This window comes from Rhinolophus sinicus, linkage group LG14 (assembly GCF_036562045.2).
Source record: "Rhinolophus sinicus isolate RSC01 linkage group LG14, ASM3656204v1, whole genome shotgun sequence".
NCBI classification, from domain to species: domain Eukaryota; kingdom Metazoa; phylum Chordata; class Mammalia; order Chiroptera; family Rhinolophidae; genus Rhinolophus; species Rhinolophus sinicus.
The window spans coordinates 46,753,602-46,765,254 of NC_133763.1; the positions used below are offsets into that span (position 1 = coordinate 46,753,602).

General features: G+C 48.4%; 1 long non-coding RNA gene across 1 annotated transcript; it reads right to left on the reverse strand.

The window, feature by feature from the left end:
• Positions 1 to 1,846: 1,846 nt before the first annotated feature.
• On the reverse strand, positions 1,847 to 7,885 carry LOC109446801 (uncharacterized). Its single transcript, XR_012491719.1, has 3 exons — positions 6,112 to 7,885; positions 3,214 to 3,332; positions 1,847 to 3,134 (listed from the first exon to the last, which is right to left on the reverse strand). It is a non-coding gene; the product is annotated as an uncharacterized LOC109446801 (long non-coding RNA).
• Between the last annotated feature and the right edge of the window lie 3,768 nt (positions 7,886 to 11,653).

Sequence of the window (11,653 nt, forward strand, 5' to 3'; positions counted from 1 at the left end):
TGCCATGATGACGCCTCAGCCTCTTGCACCATCCACGCTCCTGCCTCAGCTGGCACTGGGCTGCTGAGTGACAGCACAAGAACAAAGCAAACTGCTTTGGCAGCTGTGACCCAGATTCATGAAGGGCAGGGGGACAGGCCCCCCCAGCTTGTGTGAGGCAGGGCCGTGCTCTCCAGCGAGGCACCCTGACAGCACACCCGCCGGCCCACCTGGGTCAGGCCCCTCACAGATGGTCTGGCAACACAGGCTGTGCCCGAGGACACAGGTGTATGGGGTTACAGCAGGTGGCTTGGAAATCTAGGGGAGGAGCAGAAGGAAAGGCCTCTTCCCACCCGGGCCGGGGTCTGCCCTCCCTTTTCCTCCTCCCCTTGGCTTTCTAGCCGCTCTTTTAGGCCCAGCTGCCCTCAGGCAGCACCTTATCTCCTGGTCACTGCTGGATTCACACAGGTACTTGCATCGTTCTGCTCAGTGTTCTCTCATACTTTGATGGGGACTTTTCTCCCCAGTAAGACTGAAATGCTTATGGAGGAGACTATTTTTTCTTCCATAACAGCTTTCCTGAAACTAGGGTTTCCAGGCAGGAATTCCTGCCTGTTGTCAGGAATTTTTTTCGCTTTCCCCTTCCCGAATCCTGAGATATAAACTGTTTTCTCCACGATGAATCGTTTCCACAAAGTGATGGCCAATACTACCAACTACCTGGGTTCAAGGAGCTGATTTTCCCGATTTCCTGGCCAACTTTTCTAAGGATTCAGGAACAGAAAAGCGAAAAACATTCCTGAGAATGGGCGGGAATTCCCGCCCGGAAACCCTAGCGATAAATAGGAAAAACGTCTAAGAGATACATTGTGAGTAGTACGTTTATTTCCTATTGTGGGTATTACTGGGTTCAAGGAGCCAATTTTCCCGATTTCCCGACCAACTTTTCTCAGGATTTGGGAATGGGAAAGCAAAAAAAAAAAAATTCCTGAGAACGGGCGGGAATTCCCACCTGGAAACCTTACCTGAAACCTTCAGAACACAGACACAGCCCCCAATACCGAAGTCAGCAGAATCATTTTGTCTGCCTCATGAAGTCGTGGTCGTGGCTAATGTCATACCCTTACCGCCTGGCCCGACACAGATCCTCTGTGGCTTATTTAACATACAGCCAATATTTCATGCTAAATCGTACTTTAGCGTTTCGTTTTAAAAGCAGTATTTGTTCAACATAGAAAATAAGAAAATCACACAGAACGAAACAAAAACCATCCATAACTCATCCCCAGACGTAACTCCTAAAAAATGTTGGTGTATGTTCTCCTGTTATTTATCCCCGTGTTTATTCCTTTTTTCGAAATTATCATAATGTACATGCTGTTTTACAACCTACTTAACCTAACATGAGTACAGCGTAATGCAATTACATAATTTTTTGCAATTTCAATTGGATAACATTCTATCATGTGGTAGTTTATTTAATCAATGCCCAATTGCCCCTTATATTAAACACTGCTTTCGATTTTCAAGTTTATAAATAGCTTCATGAAAATAATCTTGTACAGAAACACTCATGCACACTCCTGACTGTCTTCTTCTGATACGTCCCTAGAAAGGGAATGGCAGGATCAAACATTATAAACATTTTCAAAGCTTCTTCGACTCATTGCCTAATGGCCCCTCTGAAGGGTGGTAGCAACTTACCCTCCTACTGAGTTGCCTACAAGTTTGTACTAAGCTTGACTTCTGTCTGGGAGCTTCAAAATACAAAGAGAAGATAAGGAATGCAATGGACTGGCCCAGTGGTATCAAAAGGCAGAGTAAAAAAAAAAAAAAAAAAAGGATAAATTGGGCAGGTCAGAAAAAATATGTTCACAAAGGTACCTTTATTCATCAAGAAACCGTTACATCACACCACACACTCCCCACCCCTCACATCCTCTGCTTCAAAAAGCATGGACGTATGTAAAGCAATTTATAAAGAGTTCCTTCCAAAACCATCGCAAAAGTAAGTGTCCTTCCGGTGGCTGCATAGCATGGTGGAGGGGGAGATGTGGCATCCCAAGTCTCATGGGCCAGCTCGTCTGCAAACCCCACAGAAACAGAGTCAGATGCCTTCTCTGGCCCTCCGTGTCCCCATCTGTATAACTAAGAAGCATATCAGAACCTACCCAATGGGGTTCATGTGAGCGTTAGACAAGACCAGGTGTGTCCACGTACATTGTAAACAGTCGAGTGCTGACCTTATGGCTAAGACTGGACGCTTCTAGGAATACATGCAGTCCTACTAAGTGGGAGCTACAACCCTGGAGATGCCAGAAGGTGGAGCGTGGCTGCCATTCCTTCCTGTTCCCAAGGAACCTGAGAACACAGGAGCTCCTCATTGGTACATTCTTTCAACACTGAGGAGCCTGCCCAGAACTAATTTCTGGAGGTCATGGGAGGAGAAAGGAAAGGTCTTCTCCTATTTAAATTCCGGCCCGCAAAGTTCTGCTCTAGTCATGGCCAACTCAAGGCTTTTCTTGGTCCTTCATGTCATGGGATTTAACTGCTCTATATTTGCAAGACGCTTAATTGGCTCCGTTGCTACAGGATCTGCTCCTGCCATTTTCCTTTGCGTTCGTGGCAGGCCTCGGAGGAGAGGCTGGAAATAATGATGCCCCAAGGTGAAATGAGGTGACGTGCTGGAAATAGCCTGGAAGAATATAAAATGCAATGCAAAGGTACGGCCTCATCCTCCTTCAGCTGTGATGAAAGGACTACTATGCAGGAGAGCTTGTGTTGCACAGAGTCAGGAGCGTGAAGTTTTGGTGCCAGATAAGCATGGCACTGAGTCCTGCCTTTGTCCTCTATTGTTAATGCATGAACTTGGGCGTGTTATTTAATCCATCAAAGCCTCATTTTCTCCTCCTCACAGCGCCTCCGACTCTCGGAACGTGTCCTCCTTGCCATGTGTTTGGTGCCAGCCTCTCTCCACGAGAAGGGAAGCACCACGAGAGCTGTCTTGTTCACAGATAGGGATTCTCCAACACAAAGAAGCGTGCCTCCCTCCAAAAGTTTCTGTCGAATGAATGCATGGTTCTGGCACTCCCTTAGGACACCAGCCCTAGGGATTCTGCTTCATCCGTCCAACCCCTTCAAGGACAGCCGGATGCCTAGGACAAGAGTGACAAGTCAGGGGTGACAGTGGCAAGAGCAGGGGAGCGGAGGGGGTACCACCGGAAGAGAATTTACCTATATGAGTACAACAGCATCTTCCTTTTGGAAACAACCCACTCCTTCTTACTTTCTTTTGTCCTTATTTTTCTTCTCTCTCTCTCTTTCTCTCCCTCTCGCTCTTTTTTAACCAGCTCCTTTAAAAAAAAAAGAAAAGAAAAAAACACATAAATACTGAAGAGATTGTGATTTTAGCATGTTCTGAGTCTCTATGGGCAGTAATCGCTCCTGACTTGTCAAGGGACTGTCATTTTGAAGTGTAAGACACTCCTTGCCTTCTATAATAAGTACATATACTCAATAAAGATCACTTTCCCACCCCTACCCCCCTCACCCCCCAAACCAAAGGTTAAAAGGCTTGACTAACCCAGAGCCAGAAGTCACACTGTGGCCTTATGCAGGCCAAGGTGTTCCCTCCACCAGGACAGGACAATACTTTCTTCTCTGTGCCTGCCTTCATCTCCAGCTAGGGCGTCGCTCCCTCATCTTCCCCCCTCCTGGCAGAAGGCAGCCCGCTGCAGCAGACTGCCACGTGAAGGAGCCCGCCTTTCCTGATAGGAAAGTCAGGTGCTCAATCAAACCTGGGCTCTGCCTCGCTGCTGGGACTGCCACAATCACCAGTAGCTCCCCATGGGGTGGGGAGGGCTCAGGACAGCATCCACCGCTCTGCACAAAGCCTGAATGAATGAATGATGGCGCCGGCTTAAATGAGTGAGTGCGTACCGAGGGCCATCTCTGCATTGTGGGAGGTACTGGCCCCTAAGTCTCCATCATCTTCCCAGCAGTGCTGTGAAGTTGGAATGCTCACTCTATTTCCAAGTGAGGAAACTGAGGCAGTTTGCCAACGAACCAACCCAGATTATGCTCTGGAGCTGAGAGATAGCTGATAAAAGCTCCACCTGTAGCTTTATCAGGAGGAGTTCTTGAGTAATTTAAAAAGAAGAGAAAAAGGTGGTAGTGGATGAGTTTTAGCACAATTATCCCACCCTCGAGCGTCTCTTAGCACTGCCCTGCTTGTCTAAGATAACCAACGTGTGGCGTGAAGACTTAGAGCACGTATCGTGGGACCCGTAGTAGAAAATACTTGGGGAGAGAGTTACTATCCTAAAGGAAAGAAATCAGGAGGCAGATCTTGAAGGTTTAAATGAGGAGCTAGATCGAAAACGATGTGGCCTCCTCCCCTCATTTCTTCAATTAACAAAATTAAGCCGACTCATGTAAAGTCCTATCAGATTCATAAACCCAAGCTGACAATGAGGGAGGGGGAGCGCTGGCTTAGTAATGATTCGCGTCACTAGGTCGCTAAGCTGTGGCACGTAGCCGGTCTCATTCTAATTATTGAAGAGGGGGAAGGACAGGAAATGGTCATGAAGGAAATGAACCTCGCTGTAGGGCAGCCCCCAGGCCAGCGTTCCCACTAGGGTGCAGCATTCTCCCCACTGACTACTAGGTGGGTGCCTGCAGGAAATTCCAAAAGTTAGATGGAGTTCACTGCAGTCCTTACCACATAACAGCTGCTTCTATCTTACAGCCATGTGGTGACCACGACATCAAATAATAAAGAATTTAATGATGCCTAGTAGAAACATAAGCACTTAATGACTACTAGTCATTGTTATTATTTCCAGTTCTTCCATGTTATAAATTTCGGTCATGTACACTTTCTTTTCTATGAAGTGTGTTCCTATTTAGGTTTATCTTCTTTAGCTGTATTCCCAAAAGTGAGATTCCCCAAATCAAAGGGTTTAAACAGCCTTAGATCTCTTTACACTGTACACATATTGCCAAATTACGTTTCTAAAGAATTACAACAATGTCTATCTACCATGGCCGGCCGCAAGGAGACCAGGTTTTCAGTGCCATCATTGGCACTGAGTATCATTGGTTTTTATAACAACCGGCTTGGTATTTAGAGGTGATCCTTCTATAAATATCCATCCAGAGAATGAGGGAGCTGGGGTAGCTGAGGGCAGGGCCAAAATACTCGGCTGGAATGAACCCAAAGGCCGAAAATGGCCTCCAGACCCTCAAATGGCTCCCATCTCACTCAGGAGGGCAGAGATAAGGCATGAATGTCCCCAGGTGCTCACGGCTGAAAGGAGTGGGGCTGACCATCCGGAGTGCTGCAGGTGAGCAAGGATAAGAAATCTCCAAGGCCTGAGTAGCTAGCGCTAGTAGATGAAAGGAAGGCAGGTGATAGGTGGGGAAGGTCATGGACGCCGAGCCCAAGGATCCTGGCAATCAATGCACGTAAGTGATCAAAGGAAGGGGCCCCACAGCTCACCTTCCCACAGAGTAATTAGCAGAAGAAACCTGTTGGGAGAGTCAATATCTCAGGACGGACATCAGGCCTCCAACCCCATAGACCAGAGAGAAAAAGAATCTCTGGGGAGACTGGTCATCCCTTTAAACGCATGTCCTGCCTTCCTGGCTCCAGACCCTCAAATGGCAACTGTATCACTCAGAGAAAAAACACACCGTAGGCCATCCTTACAGTGGCCTATGAAGCAGTTATGGGGTAAAACTGTGTCCCTCGAAAAAGCTATGTTGCAGCCCTAACCCCCAGTAACTTCCAATGTGGCCATATCTGGAGACAGAGTCCTTATAGAAGGAATGAAACTAACATGAGGTCAGTAGGGGACGCCCTACGAAAAAGGGGCAATTTGAACACCGACACATGAGCAGGGAGAATGCTGTATAAAGACTGGAGTTACCAGACAGTGAGAGAGGGCCCTGGAACATCCTTCCCGAATACCCTCAGGCGTCACCTTGATCTCAGACTTCTGGCCTCCAGAACTCAATACATGTCTGCTGTTTAAGCCCCTCGGCTTGTGCAACTTTGTTACCACAACCCTAGCAAACCCACAAAAGGCCCCACACGATCTGGCCCCCTTTCCCCTCATCTGTCACACTCACCCTCATTCTCCCTCCCCAGCGTACTGTGCCTCCTGTTCTGCAGTCACCAGGCGTACCTCCACCTCACGACTTTGCTTCGCTGTCCCCTCTGCCTGGAACGTTCTTCCCCCAGGAGTCAGCTTCCTTCTTCAGCTCCTTCAAGCCTTTGCATAAATGTCATCTTGTCACTGGGCCTTTCCTCATAAGCTTGTTAAAAATGCAAACCTTCCCCCCCAACATGTACCTTCCGATTCCTCTTAATTCCTGCTCAGCTCTTCTCCTGTAGGCCTTACCGGCTTCTAACATACATTAGACTCCCCTTATTTATTGCTTGTCTCCCCCTATTAGAAATGGCCCTCTACCAGGGCCCACGGGATGCTCTCAACAGCCCCGTGATGCAAGAACTCCGATCCTCATTTTACATAAATGAGGAAACCGAGACACAGCGGTTAAGGCCCTGCCTATACTGCTGCAGCCAGACTGTCAGAGTCCAAACTCACATCCCAGGCTCCCTGACTGATGCCGGCTCCTTGCTGGGGCCACTGGCAGGTGCTCCATCCCGGAGAGAACGTCCCTTGCCCGGTTTCCTAGGGCTCAGGGTGGTGGGCCAGGGCAGCTGCCGCTCCACCGCCCGAGGAAAGTGTTTGCAGAGTGACCCTGCACCACGGCTGGCTGCTGCCCAGCTGGTCATCTCTCAAGCTTCCAGGCTTGGCTCCCTGGTGGTCAGCTGGGTCCAGATCACCCTGGATCTGCCACTCACACGTGTGCCGGGGCGGGTGAGAGAAAGGGAAGACGAGAGAGGGCAGTAAATGAGGGCAGGGAGAAACAGGCTATTGAAACCCTAGACTCTCCAGGAGCCAAGTGGGCCGGGAGGCTGGTATTACTGGCTGTGCTCAGCGGGCATCCAGTGGGCAGAAATCCCATTGCCCAGCTCTCCTGGGGCGGGGGTAGAAGGGCACACTGTGACTGTGTAGTTGTATTGTGATGGTGAAGGAGGAAACAAGAGCAGCTGATCCAGCCCGGATCGGGAGTGCCCACGTGTGCACAGATAGGCCTTTGTGTCCGGGGCCCCGACAACAGGCTGCATTCTTCCCCCACCTCGGTGACGTCCTTCACGGACATGTCCCCAGAGGGCATTTTCAAAGGATTAATTAGCGATGGATCAGATGACAAGGCATTCCCTCTGCTACCCCCTCTTTGCCCAGGCCGTGCCTTCTCTTTGTTGTCTTGTGCAAAGAGCTGGTGGCCAACCCCAGCCCTGCCCTTGGGCTGCTCACAGAGGTCCCCACATTGCTACAGGCCTCAGGATGTCCAGAGTGGGACCCTCAGAATGGATGGATCCAAGAGAAGGTCCAGCCCCCATGTTTTACTAGAAGGGGGTGATGGAGTCAGCAATGGAGTCATCACTTGGACCCCGGGGTCCTGCACCCAGAGCAGTGTCGTTTCTGGAACGAGAGCTAATGTGCCCCAGGAATCTGGCTGTCACAGCAGCCCCTACCTCAGGGCCTGGACCACCGCCCAGAGAAGCCGGCGGGGGAGGGGAGCCTCATGGACAGACTTCACTTTCACTAAGGTGACCGCCACCCCTGCCTGACTGCCTTCCAAAGCAAATGGGTTGGCTTGGCCAAGCCACATGCAGGGGACAGGACGCACCCCAGGGTGTCACCTGTTCTGTGAACCACACTGTGGGACCACGGAGGGACCAGTGACCGGTGAGGTGCCACTCTCCCTGGATGTAAAATACATCCTCAAAGACGAACATGGCTGCTGCTATGGACTCAGTGATTGCGTGTCCCCCCCAGTTCATATGTCGAAGCCCTACCCCCCATCCGCCCCCGCCACTGTGATGGTATTTGGCGGTGGCACCTTTGGGTGGTGATTAGGGTTAGATGAGGTCATGAGGGTGAGGGTCCTGTGATGGGATTAGGGTCCTGGCAAGAAGAGGAGGACACTTGAGGACACGGGAAGAAGGAGACCGTCTACAAGGTAGGGAGAGAACTCTCTCCAGACGCGGAATCTGTTGCAGGTGCGCTGACCTTGGACTTCCCACCTCCAGCACTGAGAGAAAGAAGTGTGTGTTGCTTAAGGCACCTGGTCCGTGGTATTTTACTGTGGCTGAGACAGCGCCCTCCCCGGCCTCTCCAGGCCAGGCTTTCAGAGTTGGAAGACCTGGGCTCTACAGATAAGTTTGACAACTTCCAACTGCAAGATCTTGGGAAACGTGGCACCCTACGTAACCCTTCACGTCCTCACTGCAAAACGGGTTTAAGACCTCTGCCCTTTGCCCCTCACAGACCACTGGGCTCCAACAAAGCAATGTGTGTGCCACACTACGGTGACGATGACAACTACTACTACCTTCTGCTACTATTACTACTATTGTTACTACTCCTGCCACGATGAGTATTAGTACTACTGCTGTGCTGCTACTACCACCACTAGTATTACTCCTGCACTACCATTATGACCCTCTATCACTACTTCTGCCGCTATTGCTACCACCACCACCACCACCACCACCGTTACTACTAATACCACTGCGACTACTATTACTGTCATTGTTTGTGCTGCTATTACTACTAGTACCAGTAGTTGCCAAGTACTAAGCAGCTGCTTAATGTGCCGGATATTATCTCACCGATTTCTAATATTTTCATGTATAAATGCCTTTTATACTGAAAAATGCCTAAAAGCATAAAGCTAATTTTAAATTATTTATTTTATTTTATTGATCACAATAGTGTTTACATGCATTTTAAAATAGTTGTACAACTATGTTCAAAGCATACGATGGTTGAGGCACTAAGACAAAGAGATGCTGGAGAATTGCTCCAAAATCATGGAGACTAAAGAGACACGACAACCAAATAAAATGTGGCCTCCGGGATAGGCATCTAGACCCATCCCCCCACCACAAAAATGGCTAAAAAGCATATTCTTGGCAAATTATAAAGACTGAATGCATGGGCTATAGATTTTGATATATGCATTATAATACATTATTATTACATATAAATTAATACATTTTATGCTATGTAATAGGAAGTCCTTTTTCTTAGGAAATACACAATAAAATACTTATGAATAAAAGAGCAAATTATGCTCAGACAGTTAATATATACAGTGTGGGGGTGGCCAGGTGGCTCAGTTGGTTAGAGCGCGAGCTCTGAACAACATGGTTGCCGGTTCGATTCCCACATGGGCCAGTGAGCTGTGCCCTCTGCAACTAGATTGAAGACAATGAGCTGCTGCTGAGCTGCCACTGAGCTGCTGGAGGGGCAGCTGGATGGCTCAGCTGGTTAGAGCGCGAGCTCTCAACAACAAGGTTGCCAGTTCAATTCCCACATGGGATGGTGGGCTGCTCCCCCTGCAACTAAAGATTGAAAACGGCGACTGGAAATGGAGCTGAGCTGCACCCTCCACAACTAGATTGAAGGACAACGACTTGGAGCTGATGGACCCTGGAGAAACACACTGTCCCCCAATATTCCCCAATAAAATTTATTTAAAAAAAATTATACACCCACACCCACACACGCACAGTGTGATCAAGTTTGCAAGCTGCACCGTCTGCTTGTGTTGCTTCTATAAAGGTTTACTAGTTCCCTTCCTGGAGATAAATGCCTGACCTTGTCCTAATTACACAAACAGGGGAAGAGCTGATGAAATTAGTAATATTCTTGCCCCTAAAACTGACCTTGTGAAGAGGTGTGCTATACAATTCAAGCTATTCCCCACTCATGGCTGAAATGCTGCATTAGAGATTCATTTCTTTTGCTCACAAGAGCTTTCCAGCCTCCCCCCAAAAATAGCTTGGGGAGGCATAAGTGCTTTTGAGCTATGAGGAGGAGTGAATACACACTGAGAAGCCAAACATCAAAAAGGTGAAGAGACCTTCCCAAAGACTGCATAGAGGTAGGCAGTAGAGCTGCATTCAGAACCTGTTTTATCGAATTTTCTCTACAGCAATGACCATGATCTGTTAACGCCTGAGGGTTATTCATCTATCACATCAATTTACAACCCGGACAGACAACAAAGAGAAATGAAGTCCAACAGGAATTTGGTCCAGGTTAGATGTTTGGAAGAACTAGGAGACAGGGGCCAAGAGAGAGAACAACTAAGGAATGAGAACGTCTCTCAAGAAAATCCATACGCTTGGCAGTATTGCTTTAGCACCAGCTCCCTCTGCTCCTGGCTTCTGGGGAGGCCTAGGGGGTTTCCATCCTCCTTCTGCTAGTTCTGGGGTTCCTCAGACTGCCACTGGACTCCCAAAGACACAAGCCACATCATTTATACGTGTGGGCTTGATTATGTTCAATGACATTCATACTTTCCTGCCCCCAAAGAGCTTTCCTTTTGCACCTCTGTTCTCACTGAAGTTCTGTTTATGAGACCCTGGAACTGGATGCCTTGTCACCAACCACATTTTAGAATCACTTAGCACAGCAGGCACACCATCCCTTTCCCACTCTTCCATGCAAGCTGGCCCTGAGCCACTTAGCACTTGTGACTGTCCTTCACATTCTTTATCTCCAGTCCAACCGTTAATTATCTCCGTCATTTCACTTATTTTTTTCATCAGTCCTGAAAATTCTCAGCCATTACTTCATTATTGATTTATCCTCGCACCCATTCTCTTTCTTCTCTCTTTCTGAATTCTGGACAGTTTCTTGCATGACGTCAGAATCCCCCACACCGTGCTCTCTGCTTCCTCCAAAGCTGTGGAAGGCCACTCAACACACGTAGAAGCAATCCGAACGTTCAGGCAATTAATACCCTCCAGGTATCCCTCCAGCACGGGAGAACAGGCATCCTTGGGTAAATGCTCCAGCCTCCCTGTCCTCTGGTGGGACATTCTACAGAGTTTCTCAGAGGGTCCCCAGCAAGATGGAGCCCACAGGAGCAAGTAGCTCATGAGCGATGCTTCATTGGCTCTTCTCCCTTCTCTGCCCTACTTTCTCCCCTCCCTTACTTTTGCTTCGTGAGGTCACCTCCCAAATAATTCACATACACCCAAGTCCTCGTCTCTGGCTCTACTTTGGGGCAGTCCAAACCCAGATTCTTCTTCCGTTCTCAGATCTGGACATTTCTTGTATTCCAGTCAAACAGAACTACTTTTGGTTTGTTACCTACACCATGCTCCTTGCATGTGTCTGAAACTTTTCTTCAGGCTGAAATGACTCCCATTCTGGTCAAAGAATCATTCATCCTTCAAGACTCATCTCAAAGACCACCAAGCAGCACCTCCTCTGGAAGACTTCCTCAGTGTTCTACCCTAATTTATATACCCATTCCACCATATACATACGTGTGTGTGCGTGTGTATACATACATACATATATATCTACATACGTACGTTTCATTTTATCATTTTACAAGTTTGTTTTCCCAACGAGTCTGCAAGCTAGAGGGTCTGGCCGTTTCCTCCTCATCTCTGTATCCCCCACTGCACCCAAGAAATGTGTGCTTAAATGCGGGAATTCGTTAAATGAGTACATTACCCCCCTTTGGCGCCATATCACTGCAACTTGCTGCTGTCAAGACACGTCTTCCCTAATGA